Here is a 17,283-nt window from a genome sequence, read left to right as displayed (position 1 = left end):
AGGATAATGCTATGAAATATATGTTCGTTTGTAGCGTTATCATTCATCCATATGGATTTGGAAGGGCCATTACAATTTCTATCATACTTTGATATATGTATATATTTGTTATAGGTTCGTGAATCGATCCGTGGCCAAGTCTGATTTTCAACGAATTGAAAATATGTGAAAGTGAGTTATAGTCTCATTTTTAGTATCTAATATTTTTGGGATGAGAATACATGCAGCTTTGTAAATGTTTTACAAAATAGACACAAGTACTTGAAACTATATTCTATGGTTGAATTACGAATACCGAATATCGCTCCTTGTTAGCTTGGTAGCCTAAGAATTAGGGAAATGGCCCCTAATTGACGCGAATCCTAAAGATAGATCTATGGAGCTTGACACGTCCCATTCAGGTTACGAATGCTTTAGTACTTCGATTGATATATACTGATTGCGACGGTCGGTATATAGCATGCAGATTGCGAAATGCCTGTATGCGGGGGATATTCTATATGCATCTTGTTAGTTCGGTTACTAGGTGTTCACCATATGACTGATTTTTATGCAGATTGCGAAATGCCTGTATGATGTTTATGAAAAATGAAATCTTGTGGTCTATTATTATGATTTACGATATAGGTTAAACCTATAACTCACCAACATTTTTGTTGACATTTTAAGCATGTTTATTCTCAGGTGATTATTGAAAGACTTCCGCTATTTCATGCTAATTAAAGACAAGATTTGGAGTCAGCATGCTTGTATGATAATGTTTAAAAACTGTATCCGGAAACATCTTTTGTTGTAACATATAATTAATCATCATGTGATGGTTGTGTGTAATCTTGTATTTTTAGATTATCATTGATTGATAATCTATATTATGTCAGTTAAACCTTTATCGAATAAATAAAGGTTATGGTTTGTTTTAAAAATGAATGCAGTCTTTGAAAAACATCTCATATAGAGGTCAAAACCTCGCAATGAAACCAATTAATATGAAATGTTTATAATCAATATGAACGGGGCATTTCAGTTGGTATCAGAGCGTTGGTCTTAGAGAACCAGAAAATTTACATTAGTGTGTCTAACCGAGTTTGTTAGGATGCATTAGTGAGTCTGGACTTCGACCGTGTCTGTTTTAAAAACGATTGCTTAACAATTTTTGTTGGAAACTATATATGCTTAACATGTAAATATTATGTGATATATTAAACTCTTAACATGCTTGCTATTATGTGCTAGATGACTTCATCCGATCACGCTAGGCTATCAAATGACTCCAAGTACAGTAGTCATTCAAGCGACTCAGATATTGAGTCAAAATCTTCAACCAATGTACCAAAGTTAAAAATGGTCGATGGTGTCTCAGCTAAGGAAGAAAAATACTGGGAAGACTCCCAATTCCCTGAGGAACCAGAAGAGAATCCCGATGAGGATTCCGACGAAGTGATAGAAATTACATCGGCTCAGTTTGATAAAAAGAAAAAGGGGAAATCTCCATCTATCAAGATAGAGAAACCCGATCCCAAGTCCGATGGACCATTAGTTATCAGAAATAACTCTGACCGTTCTTATCGTAAACACCCGTATCACTTAACCTTTGATTATTGACCTGGAACATCTCAGAGACTAGGTCCTTCCAAAAAGGGTGTGAAAATGACTGCTCGTATTAGGGCGGAATGGGTATTGGTAAGAAATTAGCGGAACGAACTAAGTCAGAAGAGGAAGAAAAAAGTGAGTCTGATTGAAGAGTTCGTAGTAATGAGTTTTACCATGTCTTGTAATATATGTATGATAACGTGCTTTTGCTTTTATGCTATATGTAAAAATTGCTTGTAATGTCTTGTTATTTCCATTATCAGACTTAAGTATAATTTTCGTCTCTTTTACAGTTTATAACGAAATACAAAATGGACATTAGGGATAGACAACCGAATATTTTAGAAGACCTACCACAGGAAATGGTTGTTGAAATCTTGTCTAGAGTCGGTCAAGATTCATCGGCTCAATTGTTTATGACAAAGTTGGTTTGCAAAGCATTCAAAAGGCACTCCGAGCATGCCTTAGTTTATAAAAGGCTATCCTTCAACAAGTGGTGTATCTCACATTGGGGAGACCCTAAGTGGGCCATATTTTCTTTATGGCTATGTATTCTGGGAACCCTAATGCAATTTTTCGCTACGGATTGAGGGCTTATTTTGACTCCATATATCCCAATATAGGACTTCGTTCATTATAGAAGGCTTCAAACATGCAACTTAAAGAAGCATGCTACGTTTATGGGTTAATTATGTTCGCCTCTCATCAAACAGAGAAAAAGAACATCGGGTTAGAACTTCTTAATAAAACATTTCCACTAATAACGGATTTAGTGGTTGAGGTGAGGACTAAGGTTTTTGATTTGTTACGACGATGTTGGATATTATGTAACCCCTGTCCTTTTGACGACATCGCAACATGCTGTACGATCAAGGGCCACAACGGTTATTTTCCACTTGACCAGGGATGGGAAATAGTATTGGTGGAACCGGAGTGCATGACTTGTTTTTGGTCCTATGAATTACGTGTTTTTATTGAACGATTTGAGTTTAACTAGAATTGTCTTAACATCTGCCTTGTATTATAATTATCGTGTGCTATATTTCATGCTGTATGTAAAATAGCAGTATTGTACGATTGTAAAGTATTGTACCAAAGATTTAAATAAGAATTATTATTGTAATTAGTTTTTCATGATAGAATTGTAGTAGTTGAATCGTATATTAGCTATTAAGTATGAACTTTAACGGGTAGGTACTACCCGAATTATAATTATAAAATGCTAATATGAAGAAAATGCTTTTAAAATAAGTTCATATTATGCTACGAAATACTATTGACTACTCCTGATATTCTATATTATTAACTTAACTCTTTTGCTTATCTTTGAAGGAAATGGCACCGACTACCAGACAAACCGAGAATATGAATGAGGAAGAATTCCGTTACTTTCTTGTGGCGAGCATAGCCACAGTACAGGCTACATTACGCAACAATCCCTCAGGGTCCAGCAGTGGGACTAACTCTACAGGGAACCATGTAGGATGCTCCTACAAGGCTTTCACTCCCTGTAACCCTCTTGAGTTCGATGGAACCAAAGGGCCTGTTGGACTAAAATGGTAGACCGAGAAGGTCGAGTCTGTATTTGCTATAAGCAAATGTACTGAAGAGGATAAGGTGAAATATGCCACGCATACTTTCATAGGTATTGCATAAACATGGTGGAACACCTATCTCGAGCAGGTGTGAAATGACCCGTCCAAATCCACCTGGACGAATACATCAACATCTGGTCCCATTGCGAGGTACTAACCTCTATATGTTACGTTTTACAAAGATTGCATTCTTTTAAAAGACAACCTCATTTCAAAATATAACCTTTCGATACAAATGATATATGATTCCCATAATATGAATGACCCATCTCTTTTTGAACTCAAATGATTTCGAATGCAACTTCTTTTGAAATATGTCATGAATGACTCCAAGTAATATCTTTAAATTGAGCAAATGCACAGCGGAAGATTTCTTTCGTATTTGAGAATAAACATGCTTAAAAGTGTCAACCAAAAGGTTGGTGAGTTCACAGGTTTATCATAATAATCGTTTCAATAATTTTTAATAGACCACAAGATTTCATTTTCATAAACATCATACAGACATTTCGCAATCTGCATAAAAATATCATTCATACGGTGAACACCTGGTAACCGACCTTAACATAATGCATATTGAATATCCCCAAAATAGAACTTTCAGTCTGTAATATATAAGTATCGCCTGTATATATATATATATATATATATATATATATATATATATATATATATATATATATATATATATATAAACCTTGAAGTACTAAAGCATCCGTAACCCGGATGGGACTTGTTAGGTCCAATAGATCTACCTTTAGGATTCGCGTCAATTAGGGGCCATTTCCCTAATTCTTAGGCTACCAAGCTAAAAGGGGCGATATTCAGTATTCATAATCCAGCCATAGAATGTAGTTTTAAGTACTTGTGTCTATTTCGTAAAATAGTTATAAAAGCAGTGCATGTATTCTCAGTCTCAAAAATATATATTGCAAAAGCATTTAGTAAAAACGGATCAAGTAAACTCACAATACGATATTTTGTAGTAAAAATATGCATACGACTGAACTGAACAATTGCAGGGTTGGCTTCGGATTCACGAACCTATATCAAGTATATATATTAACACACATATACTATTAATTAACTAAGTTTATATATATTTTATAATATATTAAGATTATTATTTGTATATATAATTATATTAATACTTTTAATATATCATAATATATATTTGTTATATATTTTAATTAATGTTATAATAACAATGTATTGGTTGATATATTAAAACATAATAGTCTGTAATATTAGTATACTTATGTTATATGTAATAAATATATTTTATGTAAATAATTTTTGTTGTAATAATAATAACAATAATATTAGTAGTAATATTAATAATAGTAATAATGATAAATATAATAATAATGTTAAAAAAATAATAATTTTAATGCTAAAAATAATAATGATGATTATAATAATAATAATATTAATAATAGTAATAGTAATAATAATAATAATAATAATAATAATAATAATAATAATAATAATAATAATAATAATAATAATAATAATAATAATAATAATAATAATAATAATAATAATAATAATAATAATTAATAATATTAGTACTACCTTAAAAATATAACAATTATGTCACAGGCCGGGCTCGAAACTGAGACCTTTCGCTTTACCGATAACACCTTAGACCAATGCTCCATTTGTTACTTTCCTGATTTAATACCCAAACTAATTGTTTTAACCCGTTTTCTGTTTCAAGCTCAAACAGACCAATCAAACTTGGCCCAACAGTAAATTAGAAGCCCAATTATTCAGTAGCCCAATTCGGTTTTTAAATTTTTGATAAAAATATTTGCAGTCGCCTAGATTCGAACCCATGAACTCTAGTTAAACTGAAACACCCTCAACCATCCGTCTGTCCTTACATTTCTGATTTAATTCATACTATAATATATTTAACATATAAATCGCTGTGTAATCATTTTCCCCACATCGTAAATCTTGGATTCCTTTTATCACCTTTTAAAATCAGAACCCACTTATCCTTTTCATCAACATCTAATCTACCATTAACATCAATCGATCATAATTATCGTACACATCATAAGAGTAATCATCATCGTTTTTAATTTCATAAGCATTGTCGTGGCGCATCCAAATCCATATGGACGAATACAATAACATTTGGTCCCATTGCGAGGTATTGACCTCTATATGATACGTTTTACAAGCATTGCATTCATTTTTAAAAGACTTTCATTACAACAATCTTTGACAAATAAGCATACCATTTCACAATATATCCAAACTATAAATGACTTAATCTGTCATTTACTTTATAATAAACTTTTTGAACTCAACGACTCGAAATGCAACATCTTTAGAAATATGCCATGAATGACTCTAAGTAATATCTTTAATTTGAGCAAATGCACAGCTGAAGATTTCTTTCATACCTGAGAATAAACATGCTTAAAAGTGTCAACCAAAAGGTTGGTGAGTTCATTAGTTTATCATAAACAATTATTTCCATCATTTTAATAGACCACAAGATTTTCATTTTTCATTTCCATTTTCATAAACAATATACAGGCATTTCGCAATCTGCATAAATATAAAATCATTCATATGGTGAACACCTGGTAACCGACATTAACAAGATGCATATAGAATATCCCCCACATATAGGCATTTCGCAATCTGCATGCTATATACCGGCCGTCACAATCAGTATATATCAATCGAAGTACTAAAGCATTCGTAACCCGAATGGGACGTGTCAAGGTCCATAGATCTATCTTTAGGATTCACGTCAATTAGCGGCCATTTCCCTAATTCTTAGGCTACCAAGCTAAAAAGGGGCGATATTCGGTATTCGTAATCCAACCATAGAATATAGTTTAAGTACTTGTGTCCATTTCGTAAAACAGTTTATAAAACAACGCATGTATTCTCAGCCCAAAAATATATAAAAAGGGAGTAATGAAACTCACTTTCACAAATTTTCAATTCGTCGAAAATCAGACTTAGCCACGGATCGATTCACGAACCTATAACAATTATATACATATATATCAAAGTATGATAGAAATATATTCACATCATATTTTTTTATTTACGTGTTGATGATTTAAGTTGTCAAGTTAGCAGTCCAACGTTAGTAGTCCAATGTTAGCAGTGCAATGTTAGTAGTCCATATATATAGTCCAATATATCAATATATATCACCCTGGAATTTAATCAAAACGTATTGTCTAAGACTCAATCACGACCCATTGTACAACTATTGTCTTTGAAGTAATCTCGACGTATTGTGTACATGTGTCTTACGATTTATCTGACGTATTGTATATGTATTGTCTAAGACTCAATCACGAGCCATTGTACTACTATTGTCTTTGAAGTAATCTCAACATATTGTGTACATGTGTCTTACTATTTATCTGACGTATTGTATATGTATTGTCTAAGACTCAATCACGACCCATTGTACAACTATTGTCTTTGAAGTAATCCCGACGTATTGTGTACATTTGTCTTACGATTTATCCGACGTATTGTATATTGTCTCAGGATTAACCAAGACTAGTATAGTACAAGGAAAATAGTCAAGACATGTATAAATACATGTATAATACAGAAAAAGTTAGCTATGATATGGTTAGTATAGAATTTTTAAAAACAATCCCGTGGTCATTTTAGCCATTTTTAACCAATATTGTTTTGCCCATAACTTCTTCGTTACAAATCGGTTTTGAGTGAATCAAATTGCTATGGTTTTGTAATGAACTCTAATTTATAGAACTAAACTGAAAAAGTGATGGTTTATAGTCAGAGTTACAGGTTACAAGTCTATTTATAAAGAGTAGTTATATATGTCGAAAGAACGACACCTTGATGACCATTTTGAAAAAAAAAAATATGTTTCTACTTTGAGTTTAACCACCATTTTTAGATATATTATTATGTTCATATGAAATTACATTTTCTCAGAAAACCAACTTTAAATTCAAAGTTTAAGATAGTTTTTTTTTTCTAATTATCCAACCCGAAACAGCCCCCGGTTTTACTACGACGGCGTATGTCCAGTTTTAAGGTGTTCTTCGTGTTTTCTAGTTTTAAATCCTTAAGTTAGCATATCATATAGATATAACACATGTGTTTAGTTGTTTTTAAAAGTCAAGTTAGAAGGATTAATTTTGTTTGCGAACAAGTTTAGAATTAACTAAACTATGTTCTAGTGATTACAAGTTATTTTCTTCGAATAAGATAGTTATATAAGTATGAATAGAGCAAGGCTATGAACATCATTACTACCTCAAGTTTAGTAGATAAACCTAATGTAAATGAAAAGAATTAATCTTGAGCTTCAAAGGATCTTTGATGGCTTGGAAGTTCTTGAAGTAGAATCATGGAATGAAAACAAGTTCAAGTAAGATTACTACTTGATTAAAGATAGTTATATTTATAGAAATTGAATCAAAGCTTGAATATGAATATTACCTTGATTTAGAATGATAACCTACTATAAACAACAAGAGTTTCTTGATCTTAGATGATTACTTGGAATGGACTAGAAAGATTGAAAGTAATCTTGCAAACTTGAAAGGATTTTCGAAGTGTTCTTCCTATGATAATTATAGCTTGATTCTTGAAGTAGTTTTTGATGAAGATGATGATTAGTTTACTGGAAATTTTGTTCTTGAGGGTGTGTGTATGTGTTTTGAGAGAGAATTAGAAAGAAAATTAGAAATGAAATGAAGTGAATGGTGAGTGGTGAGTGGGGTTAAAGGAGTTCTTGTTTTGTTTTCTTGCTCATAAGTCTTGCTAGTTGTCTAATGGTTGGTTCCACATGTTTGTTGACTAATTGAGGGCTGCTAAGAGCTGATCATTTGAGTGTATATATCAATAGTATTTACATCTAGAAGCTGGGTATTATACAGGTGAAAATACCATATGAATACGGGTAGAATTCTTGATGAAAACGAATGGGAATACAATTATAACTATCTTTGTTAAGTATAAGTATTTTGATATATGTCTTTAAGTCTTTCAAATGTGTATTAATACTTCTTAATACATTACATATATATACATTTTAATTAAGTCGTTATTTCGTCGTTAATCATTACATATATATATATTGTTTCGAAACCTTTAAGTTAGTAGTCTCATTTTATGTATATAGTTCATTGTTAATACACTTAATGATATACTTAATTATAATTTTATCATGTTAAACATAATGTATTAATATATCTTAATACAATACATATGTATTTATGTTAATTAAGACGTATCAAGGAATATGATATAACTTGAATTCTCATCATGAACTCGATTGTTCATAAATTCATCATCAAAAGAATATAATAAAATGGATTAATGGAGTATTTTGAATACCTGGAATGAGTCGAGTTCCGTTTATGAATAACATGAGTTCAATAAATATAGAGTTTTTCATCTTTGCGAAAATATGGATAAAACAATTCGATTAAGCGAAGAGTATGAATGAAGCTATCGTAAAAGATGGAATTGGGAAAAATAAAGTTCCGTCTTAACTTTTGAAGTAGTCACAGTTGATTTTCGGGTTTTAAAGAATGTAAAGAAAATCTTCGTAATCTATAAAAGATTTGATCTTTCGGGATTTAAGGAAATTAGGATATTTTTTAATTAAATGCGGTAACCTGCCTCGATTGCTCTGTCTGATAATACCCCTATAAATTGATCTCTTCCGTCTCATTATTTTCATCATCCCTACTTTCTTCCCCCAATTCATACATTCAAAAGATTGTGAAAATGCTCAATCCAGTTCTGGTTCTTGACCTGATATTGACGTTCGCCACCATTATCCTTCTGTTCCAGTTCCCACCGAAGGAAACTATTTATTTCTATTATGCTCTCGGGATTGTTGTATTTATCATTCTCCCGTGTCTTTATATTTCTATACGCATTGATATACACGGTTTGTAATTTCTGTTATGTTATCGGGCTTTATATTTTCTTTTATATTTCTGAGCTCTATGCTTTTGTTTTTCACTTCTCGATTTTAAGTAAAACGATCAAGACGTCCCGATTTTGTAGGTCTAAATTTTGAATGAACATAACTAATGTTTTAAGCAGAAAGGAATTGTAATAGCACGATTTAATTTGGTAAAATACCGGTATCACGAAAAAGATAGAACTATCAAGAAAATATGTTCTTGATATGTTTAGAGGTTAAATAGAATGAGAGAATCGTGTACCATGGCACATGATGATGGTATAATATGTGAATCATTACGTTCTATTAGAAACTCAGCATGACTTAGTGTAATATAACCACGTTGATCAGGCGTCATTATATTATACTAACTCATGCTTCAGTTCCCAACACTACTTCAAAAACATTCATAATTTAAACTCGAAGTTTATAGAAATTTTAGAAACTAAAATAGTTTCCTATAAGATTGATAATGCTAAAAATGAACATATATTTCATAGCATTATCCTTCCAAAAAGACAAGCTTTTAGTTGCAATTGTTCTATTTACAAGTGATATTCGTTTTAAATAATAAAAGGTGAAGACAAAAGGCATAATTGACGATTTGAAGACGCAAATGACCAAAAAGCTCAAATGTACAAGATACAATCCAAGTGGTTCAATTTATTGATGATTAACGTCCAAAAATGACAAAAGTACAATCCGCGAAATGCAAAGTACAAGATATCTAAGCATACAAAAAGGCGTTCGAAAATCCGAAAGCGATACATGAACTAACTATCAACGTACGACTCAACGGAGCTAAAATTACAAGTCAACTATGCACGAGAATATAATATAATATTTAAATAATTACTTAAATATTATATTATATAAATTATGTCGACAGCCCACGTTTTGAATTCAAGGCACCAGCTGGAAATAGGACCTCCGCGATCGCGGAGCTCCAAGGCTAAAAACCATCGCGATCGCGGAGCAGCCAGGAATCAAAATGCCTATAAAAGGCCATGCAGATCGACGAATGAATTACACCAGAGATTTATTAATCTCTTCCTCTTTCTCTATTTCTATATCTATATTTGTGTTATAATTTTAATTTAAGTTAATTTCAATAATAAGGTTATTGTAACAAATGTTTTAAGGTTTTGTAAGTCAAAACTCTGTCCGTGTAACACTAAGCGATTAATACTCATTGTAAGTTATGTTCAAACTTTTTAATTTAATGTCTCGTAACTAAGTTATTATTATGCTTATTTGAGCCAAAGTAATCGTGATGTTAGACTAAATATTAAGACCGGGTTATTGAACTTTGGACCATAATTAATGTTTGGACAAAGACCGACACTTGTGGACATTGGACTATGGACTATTAATATATGGGGGGTATTGTCTAATCGAGTGACAACCCATTGGAGTCTGTCGAACCTATCTTCAAATTAATTAACCTAATAATCAAATAATGATTATGGTTGTCCTATTTAGTGACGTTCATACGGAGTCTATTATAATCATTTAATTAATTATTCGGGTTGGGTAATTGATTATTCAAACTGATCAAGTGGGTAAATTAATATTCATATCTAATTAAAACAGGGGTGGATTACATACAGAGATAACTGGTGTAATTGTTAACAGAAGTGATAACTGCGTCACAGTTTAAATCCTTAATTAGTTGAACTATTTTACTTCGGATATAAGGGTAATTTGACGAGGACACTCGCACTTTATATTTATGACCGATGGACTATTATGGGCAAAAGCTAGATAGACGTATCAAATAAACCAGGCCAAATAACAATTAACCCGGGGTAATAATAGATAATTAAAACGTCAAACATCATGATTACCACTACTACATTCATAGTCATTTAGAGCCCCTTATTTAGACGTGTTAATAAATTAACACGTCTATATGTACAAATTAACACGTCTAATTAGAAAAAAGGTGGAACACTTCTAATTAATGTATTAGGTAGACGTGTCAACACGTCTAATTGATATATTTAGATGTGTTGATGATAAAAGGGGATGAACACCTCTAATTAACATATGTGTTGACACGTCTAATTGACATATTTTTAGGCGTGTTGTTGATAAAAAGGGCGGAACACCTCTAACTAACATATTATTTAGACGTGTTAACACGTCTAATTGACCAAATGGGAGGAACACGTCTAAATATGTTATTATTTAGACGTGTTGACGGTTTTAATTGATAGGAACACATCTAAATATGTTATTATTTAGACGTGTTAATAAATTTTTTAGGCAGACTTATTCCCTCTAAATCACTTTAAACTCCCTTAAACATCTACAACCATCCACACTAATTCACTATCCCCTGAAAAAGTAAAATACAGGGTCATTTTTTTCATTCTCATTATTCAGTTCCAATTATACAATTAACCATAAACCAAAAAGAAAAAAGGAAAATCATTAGAATTAGGGTTCTTGGATGTCGAATCATTATTACGTATCGAGATGAATTTAACCAGATGAAAACAGGGTTCGCGAAATCTTCACTGATGCTTACTCTGTACGTCGAATCATTCCACCAAAACAAATTAGGGTTCTTGGATGCCGAATCATTATTACGTATCCGGATGAATTCAACCAGATGAAAATAGGGTTCGCGAAATCTTCACCGATGCTTACTTTATACGTCGAATTATTCCAGCAAAACAAATTAGGGTTCGCAAAAAATTATTACGTATCGAGGTAAATTTAACCAGATGTAATTAGGGTTTGCAAATCTACACCGACGCTTACTCTGTCCATCGCTTACTCTGTCCATCAATACATAGATTACTGGAATTAATTGGTACTTTTTCTTCTATTTTGGCTTCCGAATTATAAGCATTTGTTTATATTTTGTCATTCAATTTGGTGGTTTATAATACAATAATGATATCTGATGGTAAGTGCTTCTTCTTACTAATCAATTCAAACAATAATTATATATGATGTTTACTTGCTGTTTGACTTAGGTTATTATGTTTGCTTGAATTTCAGTATCAAATGATGCTTATTTATGGTGAATTTTCAGGTATTCCATCCTTCTATCTAATTCGTAGTATCATAATCATATAATCATGTACAACATTTGCCGAATCAAATCTATATTAAACTTTGTAATAAAAGACTTATAACTCTCCTACTTGTAGGTGGTGGTTTAATTGGTATCTGGTGTAGCCAATTCAAAATTTTAGTGGTAAAGCTGTGGCTGTTAGGGTGTGGTTCTCCCTTAAATGATAATGAAGTAATACTTGTATCCTGTGTTTCAGTAAGCTCATTCGGAAGTGAAGGGCGAAGAAAAGATGGTCCAGAAATCATACCTAGCGATAAGGTTTATGAATACATTTTATTTTGTGGGTCGACATCAAGGTACTGTATTAGAAACATCACTGATTTTTGAATCTTGTTGTCTACGTGTTCCTTGAGTATATCATTATTATTTTATTTGGTTATTGATGATTAAGAATATGAGAAAATTTATTTCAGCTTGCATTCTACCAATATTAGCTTCAACATTCCACCAAAACCAATATTATCTTGGTAAATGTGACTGCACATTTGCTTATTTGTGCAGTCACATTAGCTTGGTAAATCTGATGGAAACTTTAAAGGGCTTTAAAGATGCAATGGCTAATTCAATTTCTATGCATTTGAGACCATGTCAAAGGGATATGAAGATAAGAGTATGTTTGAAGGTTATAGCAACAGGGAACAGTTTTTCCATCCCTTTTGCAACCATACCCAGTTCTACATGAAAAGCCTGGTAAGAGTTATCCAGCTTCTGTCCAATACTAATCTGTCAAACAAGTCAAATGTCAACCAGAGTGATATATTAATTTTTTTTATTCTTACTATCTTTGATCTTTGATAGAAGTTGCTTCTAAATACTACATGGTTAATGATTCAATTCATCTTATATGTTGTTGACAGGTGATTTAGTTACACATATGGGTCTGACTGCATAACCTTTCATGCAAGAGAAGTCACAACATCAATAGCAATACCGATACCCCCAGAACATGGTAGCTCCACAGCCGGAAAGAGATACCCGCAGCAAAGCGCGGGCGCTCCGTTGCTAGTTGTTACTAAAAATCGAATTGATCAACCAGCATCTATTCAGCCCATCAAAGATCGTGCCGCCTTCACGTGTTATTCTGGTATTGATATTGTTCTCATTCCATAGCAATACCGAAATTGATATTGTTCTCATTTTATTTGTTAATTACCTCTACTATTTACATTGCGATTTGTTGGTTGCATGACTTATTGCTAATATATATGTTACTGTTTATATAGCATGCCACCACATAAACGAACGCACCTAATCGTCCAACAATGACTGGTGGAAGAGGGATGACATGTTGGATTGGGTGCTCAAAAACCCAGCTATAGCTACATATTATTATATTTTAGTTTAGAGTTCCATTTTAAAAAATTACGTTTATGACTTTTTTTGTAAATACTTTAAAGATATTTATATATGATATTTATATATAGTTTGATTTTGTAGTAAATTTAATTTGTTATATATGGTGCATTTTGATATTTGGTGGGTATTATTTGAAATATTTGAGATTTTGGTGGGTATCATTTGAAATATTTGAGAATTTAACCAGGGTTAACATTTACCAGGAACACGTCTAATTTGAGAATTTAACCAGGGTTAACCAGGGTATCATATTTCATCGCTATTTTATTTACTCACAATTTATTTTATCGCAATTTACATTATCGCAAAAACTAAAAATTTGACAAACCGGTCGTTAAACGGTAAAACCCCCCTTTTATAATATTAATACTTATTATATATATATATATATATATATATATATATATATATATATATATATATATATATATATAGTACACTTTCAATATATATATATATTGTACAATATATATATATATATATATATATATATATATATATATATATATATATATATATATATATATATATATATATATATATATATATATATATATATATATTGTACAAATATAAAATATATATATATTGTACAAATATAAAATATAGTACGCTTTCAATCTGTATCCTTGTGGAACGAACCAGACTTACTAAAAACTACACTACTCTACGATTAGGTATACTGCCTATAAGTGTGTAGCAAGGTTTAGGTATATCCATTCTATAAATAATTAAATAACTTGTGTAAACTGTAGCGTAATTAATAGTATTATATATTCATTTTAATATATATTTTATATCTATTTTTATATACCCCTCGCCGCACATCAAGTATTTTTGGCGACGCTGCCGGGGAACAATCGCCGTAAGCAAAACGCTATAAAACTATATTTGTTTAAAAATATGTAATTTTTATTTTTAATTTTGTAAAAATATATTATTTTGTAATAATATAAAATATAAAAAAGGGATTTATATATTTATTTTTAAGATTTTTTATAAAATTAATAAGTATTTTATTTGAAGTATTTAAAATATAAGTTTATTTTTATATAAATTATATATCTTTTATTTTATAAAATTTAAAATCTAAAAATATCAAATAAACACATAAAAATCAGACTAGGCCGTGATTTAATCAAAGCCCAAATCAATTTTTAAATTAAACATAAATTGGGCCGACTGTTTAAGCCCAATTACAATTCGAAAATATTGAACTCCGCGATCGCGGAGCAACAAAGGCATAAATCTTTGCGAACGTGGAGCCGTCTCTGACAGCTGCATTAATGACAGAATTACGGTTTAAATTAATTATTATAATTATTAATTAATAATTAGGGTTTATTATTATATTAATTAGTTTTAGTTTTAATTAATTTGTTTAATTTAAGTTTTAATTAGTTTTAATTTTATAAAATTAATACTTTAATAAAATAATATTTTTATAAAAATAATATTTTTATCATTATAGTTATAATTTGTATTATTTTCGTTTAAATTAGTGATTTTTAATAATTATTGTTCGTAATTAGTTTTAAGTTAGTATTTGCCGTAGTAAATTTTATATTTCTAGACTTATAGGTTTTGCCGTAAAATCCCTTAAGTGCTTTTTCCTTAGAAATAAGATCTAGGAGCTTTAGAATTTTGCGACGCCATTTTAAAGTTTATAGATTTTAGTGCTTTTTAAGTAATTGTCGTTTTCCGTATAGATTTGCATTTTAAGTTTTTAATACCTTTAGGCGCAACTTTTTAGGTTTAGTTTTTAGACATTTAAGTTTGTACGTTTTTCTTTCTTATTTTTAATTTTCAACGTTTTTCGACGCGCTTTTTCTTTTTCATTTCTACGCTCTAGTTTTTAGGACTTAGAATTTTCTTTATTTTCTTTAAATTTCATCGAAAAATTATTGTAAGCAATTAAATTGATAGACATCCAAATTTTCTGGTTCGTAGTAATAGTTAGATTTGTTAGTGGCGAGTTGTGGACTTCCGATTTAAAGGGTCCTGGCTACCTGCTGCATCTATTGGCTATTCGAAACGTGGACAAAATCAGAAAAGTCTATTAATTTGATAACTTATATAATTTTTATTTTTATAACTAATAATATATTCAGTGAATGCACCGAGCGAAACGTTCACCACCTTTCATACATTCACCACCTGTAACTCGATTAAGACATCTAGTCGAACAAGTACTTCAATTCAAATTTCTGATAATCCATTTTTTGAAACCGACTTCACAATTGAGAACCCGGGGGATATTCAGGGACAATTCCAAGATCCTGAACCATTAAACATTTCTCCTGAACCACAATTTATTCAAACGGAGTTTGTCGAAGAAGGAACTGTTAATTCAGAATCTTCTAGTGATTCGGATTCAACAAATTCAAATATGGAAGATCTAGAACCTCAAACTATGGAAGACCGAATGAGAGCCACACGTACGGGCCAAGGTCATGCCATTACTCAACTAGAAGTTACTGCACCAAATTTTGAAATCAAAGGACAAATCATACACATGGTTACTAATCAATGCCAATTCGGTGGTACAGAAAAAGAAGATCCAAACGAACATCTTCGAACCTTTAATAGAATTTGTACTTTATTTAAAATTCAAGAAATTGAAGATGAAACGATCTATCTTATGTTGTTCCCTTGGACTTTAATTGGGGAAGCTAAAGATTGGTTAGAATCATTACCAGAAGGAGCAATTGATACATGGGATGTCTTAGTGGAGAAATTTCTTCAAAGATTTTTTCCGGCATCTAAAGCCGTGAGACTTCAAGGAGAAATTGCCACATTTACACAAAAGCCAAATGAAACGTTATTTGAGGGGTGGACAAGATTCGGAAAAATGTTGAGAGGATGTCCTCAACATGGCTTAGACACTTTCCAAATAGTTCAAATATTCTATAAAAGCGTTAATATCGCTACAAGAAAGGACATAGACACAGCTGCCGGTGGTTCCATTATGAAGAAAACCGCTACTGAAGCTCACAAGATTATTGATAAAACAGCCTCCCACTCGCATGAGTGGCACCAAGAAAAAGATATCTTACATTCATCCAAAGCGGCTAGAGCCGATTCTAGCCATGACTTTGATTCCGTTTCCGCAAAAATAGATGCTTTTGAAAGACGAATGGAAAAGATGACTAAAGATATTAACGAAAGATTGTAATATCGAACTAACGATGGAACAACGTGAGAATGTTTCCTACATAAACTGAATTCCGGGAAATAATTATCAAAATGATTATCAACAGCCAAGGCAAAACCTAAAACGAAATCAAAACATTCTTTACAATCCAAATGGACCCAACAATAACAATAATAATCAAAACAACACTTTCAATCAACAAAAGCCAGGCTTATATAAACCACCACAACAAACCGAAGAGAAAAAGTTAAATCTGGAAGAAATGGTATTAAAGTTAGTTGAATCTCTAAAACAATTTATTACATCTCAAATCCAAACAAATGAAAGGTTTGATCAGTCATTTAGAACTCAACAAACTTCCATTTTAAATCTAGAAAAACAAGTAGGTACTCTAGCAGGCCTAATGAGTGAAAGGAAACAAGGAAAGCTACCAAGTAATACTGAAGTAAATCCTCGTAATGAGAATGTTAACATGGTTTTAACGAGTTCTGAAAAACCAGAAATAAAAGAGGAAAAGATTTCAGATATGAGTGACAATGAAGAAATCACACCACCA

The 17,283-nt window shown here is 31.3% G+C and overlaps 1 non-coding gene across 1 annotated transcript; it reads right to left on the bottom strand.

Annotated features, from left to right (window-relative positions):
- Window positions 1–16,346: 16,346 nt before the first annotated feature.
- LOC139903224 (small nucleolar RNA R71) lies at window positions 16,347–16,453 on the bottom strand. The gene has a single exon (XR_011778061.1). It is a non-coding gene; the product is annotated as a small nucleolar RNA R71 (small nucleolar RNA).
- Window positions 16,454–17,283: the final 830 nt, after the last annotated feature.

Source organism: Rutidosis leptorrhynchoides, chromosome 3, assembly GCF_046630445.1.
Source record: "Rutidosis leptorrhynchoides isolate AG116_Rl617_1_P2 chromosome 3, CSIRO_AGI_Rlap_v1, whole genome shotgun sequence".
In the NCBI taxonomy this organism is placed as follows: Eukaryota; Viridiplantae; Streptophyta; class Magnoliopsida; order Asterales; family Asteraceae; genus Rutidosis; species Rutidosis leptorrhynchoides.
Note: the sequence above shows the minus strand (reverse complement) of the source record. Positions and strands in the feature narration are given on the sequence as shown.